Genomic DNA, 15353 nt, shown 5'->3' with positions numbered 1-15353 from the left:
TAAAATTTAGACATTTTACACCTGAGAAAAATTGTAAAACTGAGTCTTGAAACTAAAGTTGAGAACCCCAGAATTAGGGCTCTCTCTCCAAATCACATAATCAAAGCACATATTTCGAGACCCGGTGATAAGCGGGATTTGATGGAGAAGGACCTTGGAGGAGACGCACCCTGTCACATTTCATGCATTACGAGCTTATGATTTAATTTCATTATAGGGGCTAGTAATTAACATATTATAAACCCAGTTACGTGAAAAATATGAGTTCTTTATTTTCTATGACTGACCTTATCTTGCTCTCAAGTTCCCAATTTTACTGGATGGTGGGAAAATTTAAACTTATCACGTCAAATAACTCAATCACGTTCACATTAAATGACCAGATTAATGTGAGCTCTTGGGGTACTTGCAAAATCTTTCAAGGTTTCTTCCGTCTTTCTTTCTCCAAGCCAACATCTCCTGTGGATATAAATAATATCTCAAAATCGTAAATGTCCTAATGGCACAGGGAAGAAGGATCCCTAAATCAGAGAGCTGTCCCTTGTTCTTTCCTCCAGAATCTTGTTGGCTTCCTTAAAAATGTTCATTGCCCCTTACCATTATTTACATCCCTCTAGTAGGTGCTACTGAAATTTATGGCTGGTGAAAGTTGGCTATTTTCTTGGCATGACTGGGAAATCTCCAGGCCCACTCTGATGTCTTGGCCTATTCTGGCTTCCATTCATAGTTCGGATTATCTAAAATCTCAGCTACATTCTCCATGTGGCCTCGACCCAAAGTAGGCCTTCTGGCTCTCTCCTCTTAGCTGTCTCCATGTCATCTCTTCTGATTATACACGGACATTCTGCGTCCTTTCTTTATGGGAGCTCAGGGAAACTTCTGTAGCCAGATTTCTCTCTACCTAAATGAAGCACACAACCATTCTCCTGAGCCCAGCACCCATGCAAACAACGTGCTAATGCTGATGATCCTGTTAGATGGTTTATTTCTAGAAACTCAAAGAGGAAGTGGGGCACAAGCTCTTATTTCCATTTCTTCCACAAATTCTACATTTTATGTTTACACACCTGGCCCCTACCTTTCAAGGATGACCTGGGCGAGGCCGGTGGGGTACATGGGTAGAAATGATTAATATCTGATCTGTTCTCTCTTATCTTCCATCTATCCCTTTCCTCAGAGAACTAAAGGGCCTTTATTTTTTCTCCTCATTCCTGTCTTGCAGACACTCCTCTATATCATAATGCACCTTTCTATTCTCTTTCCAAAGGATCTTCAAACTCTGGGAAATGAACAAGGGGTGCTGGAAGGGGAAGTGGGCGGGGAGTTGGGGTGACTGGGTGATGGGCAATGAGGGGGGCACTTGGCGGGATGAGCACTGGGTGTTATGCTATATGTTGGCAAATTGAACTCCAATAAAAAAAATTAAAAAAAGATCTTCAAGCTAAAAGTCTATAGTCGCAGAAGCCACTGTATTGAAGAAGAAGAACACATAGGGGAAGGTTTTCAAATGATAACACCCATTACCTGAGGAAAACTTTTTTTTTCTCTCAGAGGCAATTATGATGGTTACTTTGATTTTAGTCATTAAACGAAAATTTGTCTACATGGTCCTGGAAAGAATTGTGTTAGCTTAAAAGAAACAAGCACATAAGGATTAAGATTCAATTCCTTGAAAGTCCTCTCTCCAGCTTATGTCCCTGGTAATTCTTCAAGAAAGAGTTCCCTTACTAAGCCTCCTTCTTTGTCAAGAGCTTAAACTGGGCTCACTCGTATGCAGACTTCTCTTTCCCAATACCAAACGTTGAAGTTGTGAGAGGCCCTGGAGTTCAAATCCCTGAACCTTCTCAAATGGACCAAGACGATGATTAATCCTAGATCCTACCTTTCAGTAAACCTGAGGTTGTTTGTATTGGACGACCCGGTCAGAACCGGGCTGAAAATTCAGTAGGGCTGATCTACAAGAAAGGGGCATATGGGGAGTGACAGTAGGTAGGGAAGGCAGGAGCTGCCACCCCTGTGAGATGCTCCACAGTCGATGAGCCAAAGGAGAAAGGAGAAGCCCCAGTCATGATTGTCATCTGCTCCTCGTCGTCATGTTCAGAATATATCCATCACTCGGGGGGCAACTGGGCCAAACGAAGAAGAGGGATGTCCACGTGTCACAGTCAAAAAGCGGGTCAGGTTTAGTGCAACATCGACCCTCTATGTAGCACTAGGGGCTCTCGGAGATGACTTTGGTCGAGCCATGAGATCGCTGCCGGTGTAGATGCCCAGCGCGCTTTACGTGCCGGCAGTGACTCCAACCTTCTTCAGGAGTTTTGAGGACTCCTTTCCAGCAGACAATGTCCTCACTCCGCCAGCTGTGGGTGAGATATAAAAGAGCATAAAGGAGGCAACTTTTTACCCAGAATAGCCACCGTGTCCAACTATTTTTCTGCCATTAGGGTTTCATTCTGTCAAGACTGAAAAAAAAAAAAAAACAAAGAAAAAAAAAAGACTAGTAAGTTTGCTCAGAAGTTCGAATGGTATTGTTGGAAGAGCATGAACAGCGAGTGGCATCAGCGAGACGGTGACACAGGACTTTCCAAAGCTCGGCCTCTGCCACCAACAGCGACTGGACCAAGTGTCAGTGAATGAGGACACCCTCGCGGGCCCGAGGGCCCTGGGGATAGCACAGAGTAGGACACGACATCCTGAAGGCCCGGCCAGGACAGTCCCTCATGTCCTCTCCTGCCCGGGCCCAGAGGGCACCCTCGCGGTGGGGTGAAGGGGCTCACGGCCTCCCTGGGCTGGCAGCAGGCTGGGCCCAGTCCCCGGGGCCCCCACAGATCCAGGATCAGCCCCCGGTGCCCTGAGGCCCGGGGCTCCAGCCGCCTCTGCAGCCTCGGCACCTGCTGGGGGTTCGGCCCCTCTGGACATCAAGGGCCTCGCCCTGGGTTCGGGGCCCGAGGACTGCGGGGAAGGGCCCGCGCCGGAGGCAGAGCGGTGCTGAGCAGGGCACAGGTGAGGCCTCGGGGTCCTGCAGGTGTCCGCGGGTGCCGCCCCGACGGCTGCACTCAGGACGGGCCACTGTCCCACGCGGGCAGAGCAGGAGGGCGATCCTGAACCCGGCCTTAAAGGGTCTCCTGGCTAATGGGGGAACAGTCGGGGGAACCAGAAGCCGAGAAGATCATGTGAGAGCCAGTGGAGAGTGCAGGCGACAGGTGGCCGGGGACCCTGGCCCGAGGCGGCGCGGGTGTCCAGCGGGGCCCGGAGCTGCTGGTGACCCAGGTGGGTCAGGCACAGGGGAACCCATCTAGAAACGGGGGGGGTGGGTGGTCAGACATGTTAGACCCACTGCCTCTGCCCGCTCCAGGGCCCGCTGAGGGGCAGCCAGGTGCAGGGGTCCGGGCCGGCGTGGGCCTGCTCCCACCCTCCCCCCTTCTTCCTCCCCCCCCCCCACTAAAATACATACGCAATAATAATAACAAAAAGAAAAGAAATAAAGCCAGGAGGCCAGCTGAGATCACAAGTGGGGTGATGGGACAGGAAGATGCGGCAGGCGGGGACCCCGGGGTGCCAAGGCCGGCTCTGCGAGCTGACCCGACACCCACTGAGCCTGCGGGGCAGCAGGTGCGAGGCCCCGACCCCCGCTGCCCGCTTCAGTGGATGCGGAGGGGAGCCCATGAAAGGCTTTTAACGTCCCCCACGAGGACCGCATGGGCAGCTTTGAGACGGCTCGTTTGAAAGACATCGGATGAACAGCTAAAAACAATGAAAAAATAAGTGCAAACGAGAGGAGGAGAGTGAGCCGGCACAGCTCCTGGAGCCCCGCGCCCACGGCCGCGGCCGAGCCAGGGGGCGGCTGCAGAGAAGGCCCGGCGGCCCCGACCCGGCCGACCCACATCCCAAGGGAGGGCGCTTCCAAAGAGGCATTTATTTACTCTCTGGCTGGCTCCCCAGGGGAAGATCCTCCTGCTGGTGCCACCTAAAGTCCCACGACCTGGTCCACCGTGGCAGGCGCCTCCTGGGCCTGTGGCCCGGACCTCCCGGCCCGCCACCTGCTTGGTGATGCTCAGAGCTCTCTTAGAGAATCCGGATTCCTAGGCTGAGCCCGGCCCTCGTGATTCAGAGCCTCAGAGATCTAGGAATCCTTTTTTTTTATATATATATAAGTTTCCTACAAGATTCTTACGTGCCCGGTCAGTGTCCGTGGGTGAACTCGTATATTAAAACCACTGTCGTAGAGACTTAAATCCCATGGGGCTTTTTCCCGGGTCCTTAGGTTAGGCTAGAAATCCCTCCCTGAATGGTGCGCCGATGCTTTGGACATAAATAGTCTTCTTGGACATAAATGCAGACTTACTACTACACGGTTCAGGCCACGAGCCGTGGTGGCCACTGAGTACTTGCACCGCGGCTCGTCCCAATGGGCGCGCGCCGTCAGGGTGAAACAAACACTGACCTTCCTCCAACACTTGAGCGGAAAAAAAGGAGCGTGAACTATCTTTTTAATGACTCCGTATCTTTTATCTGCTGAAATAATATTTTAGGGATATTGGAAATATATTACTGAAGTTCATTTCTCTGGTCTCTTTCGACTCTTTTCAGCGTACATCCTAAAACGCTGAAATTACGTATTTTAATTACCAGTCACCGTGTTTAGCACCGGGCAGCACTATCATGTGTCCTTGTGGATCTTCTCATTGTTTTTTTTTTTTTTTAAAGGTATTTTTTTTTTTAATTTTTATTTATTTATGATAGTCACACAGGGAGAGAGAGAGGCAGAGACATAGGCAGAGGGAGAAGCAGGCTCCAAGCACCGGGAGCCTGACGTGGGATTCGATCCTGGGTCTCCAGGATCGCGCCCTGGGCCAAAGGCAGGCGCCAAACCGCTGCGCCACCCAGGGATCCCGATCTTCTCATTGTTGATCACATTGTAGTCCGAATTCCCAGGGCCCATTGCTCATGACCCTGTGAGATGCCTCGGAAGGGGCTCCACTCCCCCTTTCACGCGTCGTCTCCACCAGGGGGCTGTGAGCGCCTGGGGACCCCAGCTGCGCCCTCATCACCCTCTCCTCCAGATCCAGCATGGTGCATGGCACCTGACCGATGTTCACGAACAGCTGATGTCCTCACCTTCCTTGCCCAGAGCCACACAGCTTGTTGACTGCAGAACGGACCCTCGAGCCCAGGTCACTTGGCTTTGGCTCGCATGATCCTGGCTCTAGTGCCATCTCTGACGTCTCGCTGTCTTACACCCTCTCTCAAAAGATTAGCACAAGAAGCAAATTGAACTAAAACTCAAATCAGTCCAATTTACTACTCATTAGCAGTTTTTTATGAAGACTGGTTATAGAAGAGATTGAAACTCAAAGCTAATGTGACACTTTGAATTATCTCAAGTTGTCACTTTTCCATGCTGTGCTTCACTCTCATTAGGAAAAGTAATCAAGAGCTGGGCGTATTATTGTACGGTGGCCCTCCCTGGTATGAAAGCTTAGCACTTGGAGGTATCCCATGCTCATGCTGATGCTACACTTTCTTACTGGCACAAAATGTTTGCTGTTCATTTTTCCTTGATTAATGTTCTGGGGAGTTTCCGCTTTTTTGGACAACTTCTTCAGCCTGCCAATGAGATACACATATTAATTTCCTCCAGAGGCACTTGCTTCATGACTTGAAGGCTACATTTAGGGTCCTTACAAGGGAGACATCCTGCCATGCCTTTACTCTCCTCTGCTAACGTCAGGGAAGACCTAGGTCACGCAGGATCTCCAAGGGGGGAAAAATTATAGACAATATAAACAATTTGACTTTAAAATGTATTTAAAAATTCACAAGCCCATGTAAGCTATGGTGAGGTACCTGAATAAAGATCCAGAATAGTGAGTAGAGAAGAAATATTTATATATTTTATTTTTTAATCAGTGCCTGGGAAGGTTCGTTATAGTGTCCGACCACCATCTCTTTTTGTTCAGATCCTGAAACCAGCTGTTTGTGTTCTTTATCGTCAAATCCTCGATTTCTGCTTAATTTTGTATCCCTTGCAAAGAGAAAAATGTAGCAGTGCCGTTATTACTCACAATGCGATGGCTCTTTGAAACCTGTTGTATGGAAACATGATAGATCTTCTTGCCTCTGAGGTTCTTTAATACCATTTGTTTAATGCTGGTTGCATCATTATTTATATAATAGCACAATCATTCATTGTGCCACCCGTGAATATTGGCTTCCGATGGCTGTTTCAAAGGTTGTTGCCATGTCTCATTGATAATAGCCCCAAAGGCAGATCTTATCCAGGGTATTGAGGAAAATGTGACTAATCATTCATTTTCTGATTGCTGAATTTATCATTTAAAATTCTGTAACCTAAATGTAGGGAAACACCTTACATTCCCATCCATATCTTCTCTTGAACTCTGTCGTAGTCTATTTGGGCTACTAAAATAGCATACAACAGACCAGCTGGTTCATAAACACCAGAAATTTATTTTATCAGGGTAAATAAAGACTCTTGCACATCCACTTGAATCTGGCGCTGAAAGCCGGTTTGGGGATTTGGAATGTTTTCTCTCCCCAAAAGTAACCTTAGGCTCTCAAGAAAATTTGCACATTCCTATCCCAGTGACCTCCAGAGTTCTGAAGGGGAGGCTGTTCTTGTCAAATAAAAAAAAAAATGCATCCTATTTTACATTATATTCTCTTCTAACTCTTTACATTCAGCCTAATGAAAGTATGTAGTGTTAGGCAAGCATTAATAACGCAAAACTGCAAGGTTATCAAAGTTTGTATCAACTTTTTCTCTTCTAGGCAATATGGTAATAGCAGTAAGAGCATGAATTTTAGCCCTTTTAGAACAGAATTCAAATCCGACCTTCATGATGTTTAAATTCTGAAACATTAGCAAGTTATTTCACCTCTCTGAACTATGATTTTTTTTTCCTGCAAAATAGGGTCAACAACAATTGTAAAGATTCAATAGCATAATGCGTGTAAAGTCCTTGGCTAATAAAAGGCCAGCAGTACACATTAGTGAACGCTCCTACTTTACTCTGTCGGTGGCTCCTGGCTCCTAAGACCCAAGCAAGTGTGCTCCCAATTACCCAGGACCCATTACTGCAGTTTGTTGGCTCCAGACAAGCCCATGCTCACATTTCCAACCTCATACTCCCCCTTCCAGAGGAGTTTACTGCATTTGATTCTCTTGGGAATTCTCTGTTCATGACAATGGCAGGAATAAAGGGTTCCTACAAAGGTTAGCCAGGTCCTAACCCACGCTGGAAGTCAGGTCTGGCTTAACCGCTGATGGGTGGGAAAGTGGGCTTCTAAAACAGGCACCACGCTACATCCGTCCCCGCCTGCTTCCCGTAATATCTTTAGATCATAGTCTGAAGCGTGAAATACTATTTTACCTCTAACATATTGTCAAGCTTTTTCTGAAAGTTTACAGGGCAAAACCCTCCTTATCCCATGGAAGATCCTATCCTTTAAAACGTAGGCGTTTCTCTACCAGTATTGGCTACGTTTTGTTACAAATGGTCACTGCAAGTACATAATGCAGTATTTTGACTAAAACTCAGGCTTTGAGCTTACAACTTCGTTCAATTACAGAATCTGGAGATAAATGAACATTTTGTACTGGTAAAGATAAATCAGTGAGACAAGAGATGCAACGATCGCAAATAGAAATAATGTCAAAAAGAAAGTGCTAAGGTTTCGCAATGTAATCGCTTCCTCTTAATGAGTAAAATTTTAACACATTAATTTGCTTGTCAGTGGTCAAACACCTGTGTGCATGTGGATATGTGTGGGTATGTGTGCACATACGACCTTCACTTGAAAGCAACTTTTACTCCATATAAGAGTTCAAATTCCCCCCCCCCCAAAAAAAATTAATCATTTTAGGGGATGATGAAACAAACAATTTGGGATTGCTTTCCAAAGACAACAACTCTCCTTAATACCTTACATTTCTTATTTTATAACGCGTATTCATTCATTAGATCAGCAAATACTGTACACTTATTATGCATCAGACACTTAAATAGCCCTTGTGGAATTTACGGGCTATGGGGAGGGGTAGGCGAAAGAAGTTTTCTAATAAAATGTCAAGGAGAAATCAGTTCTGTGAAGCAAACTAAAGCAGGGTAAGAGGACAAAGAGATGGGGAAATGTCTACCTGAGATAGGATAGTAAGGGAAGATCTTCCTGAGGAGGGGGCACTGAGCAGACTTGAAAAACAGCACGGGAGTTCAAGTGGTTGTTTGGAGGAAGCCATCAAAGGCCCGGAACAGGAGCATGGGGTCTGAGGAACATGCAGGAGCTGGCATTGCTGGAGCAGACTCGCCAAGGCAGAGAGTAGGTCAAAGAAGTAGCCAGGACCTGCTGCCTGTGAACAGTGGCTCTCAACAGAGGGTATAAAGAAGGACTCTGCCCCCCACTCAGGACATTTGGCAGTGTGGGGAGACATTTTTGTTTATTAAAACTTACAGGAAAAAATAAATAAATAAAAATAAATAAAACTTACAGGAAGTGCTATTAGCACCTAGAGGCCAGGGACACTGCTGAATCCCCTACCACGGACAGGGCAGCAGCCCTACAACAAATCACCCCGGATGTCAATAGCGCAGAGACTGAGAAACCCTGATATGGGACAATGATGCTCAGTCCTGCATGCACAGTAGAACCATCTGGAGAGTTTTCAAAACTGCTATGCTCATGGCCTTACCCAGAAAGCCTAGTCAGCTTTGGGGCCTAAGGTATCAGTAATTTTTCAAAAGCAGGAAAAGATTTAGAACTGATGTTTGACTTGGTAAGTACTCCCCATACTCACAGTCAGTGAAGTGTCTAAACGCTTTTGCCTTCTAGACTGCAAGTTGTGTAAGGCCTGGGACCCTGAGGACCTTGTTCTCAGCAGTATCTCAGTCTGGCATAGTCACTGACACAGAGGAAGAACTATAAAAAAAGAAGAAGGAGGGAGGGGAGGAGGAGGAGGAGGGGGAGGAGGGGGGGAGGAGGAGGAGAAGAAGAAGGAAGGAAGGAAGGAAGGAAGGAAGGAAGGAAGGAAGGAAGGAAGGAAGGAAGGGAGAAAGAAAGAAAGAAAGAAAGAAAGAAAGAAAGAAAGAAAGAAAGAAAGAAAGAAAGAAAGAAAGAAAGAAAGAAAGAAAGAAAGAAAGAAAAAAAGAAAACTGAAATGTGAACTCAAAACATCACAAACAATAGTTTTATGGTCCTTATCACCAGCCTTGTGAGTAACTTCAATCAGATGGCCAACAGGGGAGTTATTTAGAATTTCTTACTTAAGCCACAAAATTTTGGCATCCAGATAGCTCCAGGTAAACTTCTCATTACCTGTTTTCTTCCAGGACTCAGCAATGTCACAACCCCACAGCAGCTCCAATTTCTTATATCTAGTAAACACGGTCACCTGGCCATATCCAGTATTCCCCCATCTTAAAATGTTTTGCCTTCATGGTTCCCCTAGTTGGTATAAAGGATATGATACTTAGGTATTTGTTAAATCTATTGATGCTGGGAACCAAGCGGTATCTCTAAAGTAAGATTTCAAGTAAAGCTTCAGGAAGCACGAGAGGGTGCAAAAAGTCACTTCACCTACAAACTCACAAGAAAAAGAGGAAAAGGAAGACCCCCAAGGGAGAACATCTGCGAGATTTCTGTTCATGCCCTTTGCCCATTTCATGATTGGATTGTTTGTTTCTTTGGTGTTGAGTTTAATAAGTTCTTTATAGATCTTGGAAACTAGCCCTTTATCTGATACGTCATTTGCAAATATCTTCTCCCATCTGTAGGTTGTCTTTTAGTTTTATTGACTGTTTATTTTGCTGTGCAGGAGTTTCTTATCTTGATGAAGTCCCAATAGTTCATTTTTGCTTTTGTTTCTCTTGCCTTCATGGATGTATCTTGCAAGAAGTTGCTGTGGCTGAGTTCAAAAAGGGTGTTGCCTGTGTTCTCCTCTAGGATTTTGATGGAATCTTGTCTCACATTTAGATCTTTCATCCATTTTGAGTTTATCTTTGTGTCTGGTGCAAGAGAGTGGTCTAGTTTCATTCTTCTGCATGTGGATGTCCAATTTTCCCAGCACCATTTATTGAAGAGACTGTCTTTTTTCCAGTGGATAGTCTTTCCTCCTTTGTCGAATATTAGTTGACCATAAAGTTGTTCCTCAAAGAGTTAAAAATAGATCTGCCCTACGACCCAGCAATTGTACTGTTGGGGATTTACCCCAAAGATACAGATGCAATGAAATGCCGGGACACCTGCACCCCGATGTTTCTAGCAGCAATGGCCACAATAGCCAAACTGTGGAAGGAGCCTCGGTGTCCATCGAAAGACCATGGATAAAGAAGCTGTGGTTTATGTATACAATGGAATATTCCTCAGCCATAGAAACGACAAATACCCACCATTTGCTTCGACGTGGATGGAACTGGAGGGTATTATGCTGAGTGAAGTAAGTCAACTGGAGAAGCACAAACATTATATGGTCTCATTCATTTGGGGAATATAAAAAATAGTGAAAGGGAACAAAGGGAAAGGAGAAAAAATGAGTGGGAAATATCAGAAAGGGAGACAGAACATAAAGACTCCTAACTCTGGGAAATGAACTAGGGGTGGTGGAAGGGGAGGAGGGCGGGGGGTGGGGGTGACTGGGTGATGGGCACTGAGGGGGGCACTTGATGGGATGAGCAGTAGGTGTTATGCTGTATGTTGGCAAATTGAACACCAATAAAAAATAAATTTATATTAAAAAAAAGAACATCTGCTAATTAGCCAGCCCTCTTCCTCTGTCTCCTTCTTGTGAGGTTTTAGCATCGTTTGACCTTCCATATCGCAGCCAAAGTAATGAATTGAAAATAGCACCACCCTGTAAAAAAAAAAAGCTCTGATGACTTCCCATGGATTTACAATAAAATCCAAGCTCCTTAACACACCTTACAAAGCCTTAGATGACGTGGCCTCTGCCTACCTCTCTCATATCAGCTCCTTCCATTCTTCCTCTCACCCAGAACTCTTCTTCAGCTATCCTGGCTGCCATAGGTCCTCTAGCCTAACAGCACATATTCCTTCTAGCCCTTAGGGACTTGGCCCTGCCAGGAGTCTTGTCCTTCTAAACTATACACTGCTCATGGCTGTTTGTTATTCAGCTAGCATTTAAATATTGTCTCTTTGACGAAGCCTCCAGGATCATCTAAAGTAGCTCCAATCACACCCTATCACACCATGCCATTTTAACACTGCGCATAATACTTAACCTGATATTTTTCGTCTTTCCTTGCGAACGTTTTTTTGGCTGTCTTCCCACCCCCAACAGACTATACACTTCAGGAAAGTCTGAGCTTGGTCTGCCTTGTTCATCACCGTTTCCTCTGTGCCTAAAGAGATTCTTGTCCCATGGTAGGCACTCAGTTACATTTATTACATGCATGAATCAAGACTGGTCCCTGAATCTGGAATTCTGAACCTGGTTTCCAAAGTCATTTCCCAAGCAACATAGAGAAATAGCCTATAAAAACTAAAGTGTTTACTATCAGATTATGGAGCAGGAAAGCAATTATTGGAACTTCAGGAAAATCACAGATATCTATTATTTCTGAAAAGACAAAGCCAGGGGTACCTGGGTGGCTCAGTTAGTTAAGCGTCTGCCTTAGGTTCAGGTCATGACCCCAGGGTCCTGGGATGGAGCTCTGCATCCAGCCCCCTGCTCAGCGGAGAGGCTGCTTCTCCCTCCCCTCCATGCTCATGCTCTCTCTCACTATCTCAGTTGTTATCTTTCTCTCATAAATAAATAAATAAATAAATAAATAAATAAATAAATAAATAAATAATTTTTTAAAAAGACAAGGCCAGAGACATGCTAATCAAGCAACAATTTTTTCCTTCAATATGAGCTTAAACTACATTGCATCAAAGTAAATTTAATGTTTTTTGGAGGGTTCGCCAATAGCCGGAAGCTCTCAGGAGTGACAAAGCTGAGCTAGAATTGGAGAACTCAGGGACATCCTCACTCTCAGCCCCTCCTGGGCTCCAGCAAGAAAGTGTCCTCAATCATTTCAGAAGGAAGAGTCATCATGGCTTTTGATGATGCCAAAGAGATCCACACTCCTAGAGGCACAGAAGACACATGCAAGACAGGAAAGGCAAAAGGCCATCGTGAGGATGGCACACAGCAAGAAGCTTTAACTGAGGTCAAATTTCATTAAGTCTGAAATTTTATTTGCAGGCACTCCTAAACATACCAATTATTATTTAGCTTTTTAATCTACCTCCTAATATAGGCGTTTCTTCATTCCCAATATATCTCAAGAAATTTTTTTTAAAAAAGTCCCCAAATTACTATTCAGGGTTTTAAATGAAAAGATTAAAATACCATAAATGTGCAAGCTGGAGAGAGTACTATGCCAGTTTTTGCATGGAATTTATTTGCAAAAGTAAATGTCAACTTTAAGATCCCAAAATGGAATATAAGACGATACTACTGTATTTAATTCATAATCACATTCAAAAATGCTACAGCGAGACACATTACCAAATTGCAAATGATTTCAGGTTCTGTACATATAGATGGATCTTGCCTAAGGTGTTTAAGTGCTAAGAGCCAATAGGTTAAAACAAATATACTCTACATGACATTAATTCAAGTTAAAAGTTTTAAAACGGAAAGTGCTCTTCCACTAAATGGTAATGTTGTTCCCTAACAAACTGCCAAATCATGCCCTTGTCAGGAGAAATAAGCAGAATAACAAAAGACGTGCCCCCAAGTGCCTGAGAGGCAGAGCGTGGCATATTAACTAAATCGCATCTTCCAGAGTAGATGGTTCCCCGCACCCACCCCCAGGCAGCAGGTAGGAGCAGCGCGGCACTATCCTGCACCCACAGAGCTCAGCACGGCGGCATGCCACCACGGGAGGGCCCTGCGCCCCCCACACGAGCACAGGAGCTAAAGGTCACGCACCTCTGCTCCTCTGAAGGTATCAGAGATGCCTTTTAAATTCTACAAATACAACCGGATCTAAGTCTTTGCACTCCTAAGAGTGAGAACCGATGAGATGGAGAAACAATGCAGTGCCCAGGTTTCTCATCCACTGTGATTCAATCAAGTAAGAGCATCGTCCTGACAGCAGATGTTCCTAGAGTACATTCCTCTCACTGCCATCATGGGCTGTGCCCATTATTACTTGGTTTTCTTTCTGATTTAAGCTACACACATGCACCTTCCTCAAAGACCCAACACTTCCTCTCCAGAAAGGCAGGACCTCTCCCCCACCGTGCCCCCCCAGAAGGCTTGTCAAATGAATAAAAATGATATCAAAATTGTTGCTTGATCTTATGACCAGTGGGTTTCCAAGGAAATCCCCAAGATTGTGGAGAGTTTCTCGAGGAAGGAAAGAAAGGTGTTAGTCAATGTTCATACTCAAGGAGGAAGCCCAGTTGGGAGGAACATTCCGGTTTCCATGTCTAGAAATGGCAGAGGTTTTGGAATGACTCTTCTCTGACAGGCCTACAGGCAGATGTTTGTGACTTGTTTTCCTGATGGCTGAGATCAGCATAACCAGGACCTTCCCCTGAGTACCAGGCATATTGGCACAGACATGAGACCTCTAGTGGGACATGGAGGAAAAGGCAAGATTGGGTGGAGCAGAAATATTTATACTGAATCAGAACACCCGAATTCTGCTTCTGCTATAAATCAGTTCTCTTCCATGGCCTCAGTTATGTAATGTCTCTAAGCCCTATTTACATCCTCTGTCAAGCTAAGATGATAATGCCTGCCTTACAAAGGTGTTGTATTGTTATTTTTTTCACTCAACAGTTAGTGTCTGTGTTCTAAGTGCTGAAAATGAAAAAAGCAAAAATATAGGAACCTAGATATTATTAAGCTGTAATCATAGTAATGAGAACAAACATGGAAACAGACACTTAAAATAGGTAGTAAGATAGTATGTCACCCTGACAGATTCTGACAACTGGGAGCAGATGGGCATGATCCCTCATGACATTGCAAAAACATCACCACAACCAGGACTACTCAACCAGAACTTGAAGAGAAGGGAGAAGGGCTCCGATGGCAGAAATTCTGAATTGGCTGAGATTAAATCTGAAGTTTCAAGGTTTACTCAGAATTCAATTAGATAGGGACGCCTGGGTGGATCAGTGGCTGAGCGCCTGCCTTTGGCTCAGGTCGTGATGCCAAAAGCCCGAGATCAAGCCCGTTGTCCAGCTCCCTGCATGGAGCCTGCTTCTCCCTCTGCCTGTATTTCTGCCTCTCTCTGTGTGTCCCTCATGAATAAATACAAATCTTAAAAAAAAAAGAAAAAGAATTAAATTAGATAAATGTTTTTTGTAATCAAACCAAACAGACTTGAAAGGGAGATTAAGTGATGTCTTAGGCCAAGATCCCCAGAAGTCCATCCTGAGGCAAGGAGTCCTGCATAAGTGAATGATCGGGGAAGTGTTCCTGGGAGAAACCAATAAGGGAGAAGGGCAAGCAGTGCATGGAAGAGAAAAACTCGAGTAAGAGTTCAGGCAACGTCCCATAGAAGAGGCTTTAGCCCACGTCTCAGGGTGGAGAGTGCTCCTGTCTCTTCAGTCTTTGGCTAAGAGCCCCCTCGAGAGTTCTAATTCCCACACACCTCCAGCTGTCCGGGCTTCCGGGAGAAGCAGCCCCATAGTCTGAGGGCAGTCCTCCAAAGAAGAATTTCAGGCCGAGGGAAGTGAAGACACGACGACATCAGGGGAAGAATACACATGAGTCATAAAAGGGATACGAGGGACTCTGGGAGCGACACTGATGGCATCCGACAGAGGGCCCAATCGAAGTGCCAGGTTCACTCCCCACACCCGACAATGTGGTCTGAAGTATTCCGGGAGCTATGACTACAATACAGAATGACCATGGCGGCCCCAAGGAGATCTTGACCAATGCGGCCTGAGAAGAATGGGAAGATTTTTAACAGACTGTATGGTCTCTCTTTTGAGGGACATCGGACTTATAGGAGTTTCCTGAAAGCTGACTGAATCTGGGGTTAAAGCTTCATCCTGTGGGGTAGTTGCCTGGCAAAGCTTAGGGACAAAATCGGAAGTGGAACCCGACTGAAAAATTAGTGAAGAACCAAGTCATGGAATCTACACTGATTTTTATAAACAAAAGGTTGGGAGTTGAACAAGAAAAGTGTCCGTGCCCAGGAGCCAGATGAAAATGAGACACAAGAGTCCTGACCTTGAATCGTGGCAGGGCAGGGTTGTCCTGGGCAACACGATGGCAGGTGGTTAGAGACGCTGCATTAAGAGTGCCCAGGAGTCAGGTCAGGGTCAGACCTCAATAGAATGTGTGCGTTTTCAGATATGGAAGG

Source organism: Canis lupus, chromosome 8, assembly GCF_048164855.1.
Source record: "Canis lupus baileyi chromosome 8, mCanLup2.hap1, whole genome shotgun sequence".
NCBI classification, from domain to species: Eukaryota; Metazoa; Chordata; class Mammalia; order Carnivora; family Canidae; genus Canis; species Canis lupus.
The sequence above is the reverse complement of the archived record's forward strand: the minus strand, read 5'-3'. Positions refer to the sequence as shown.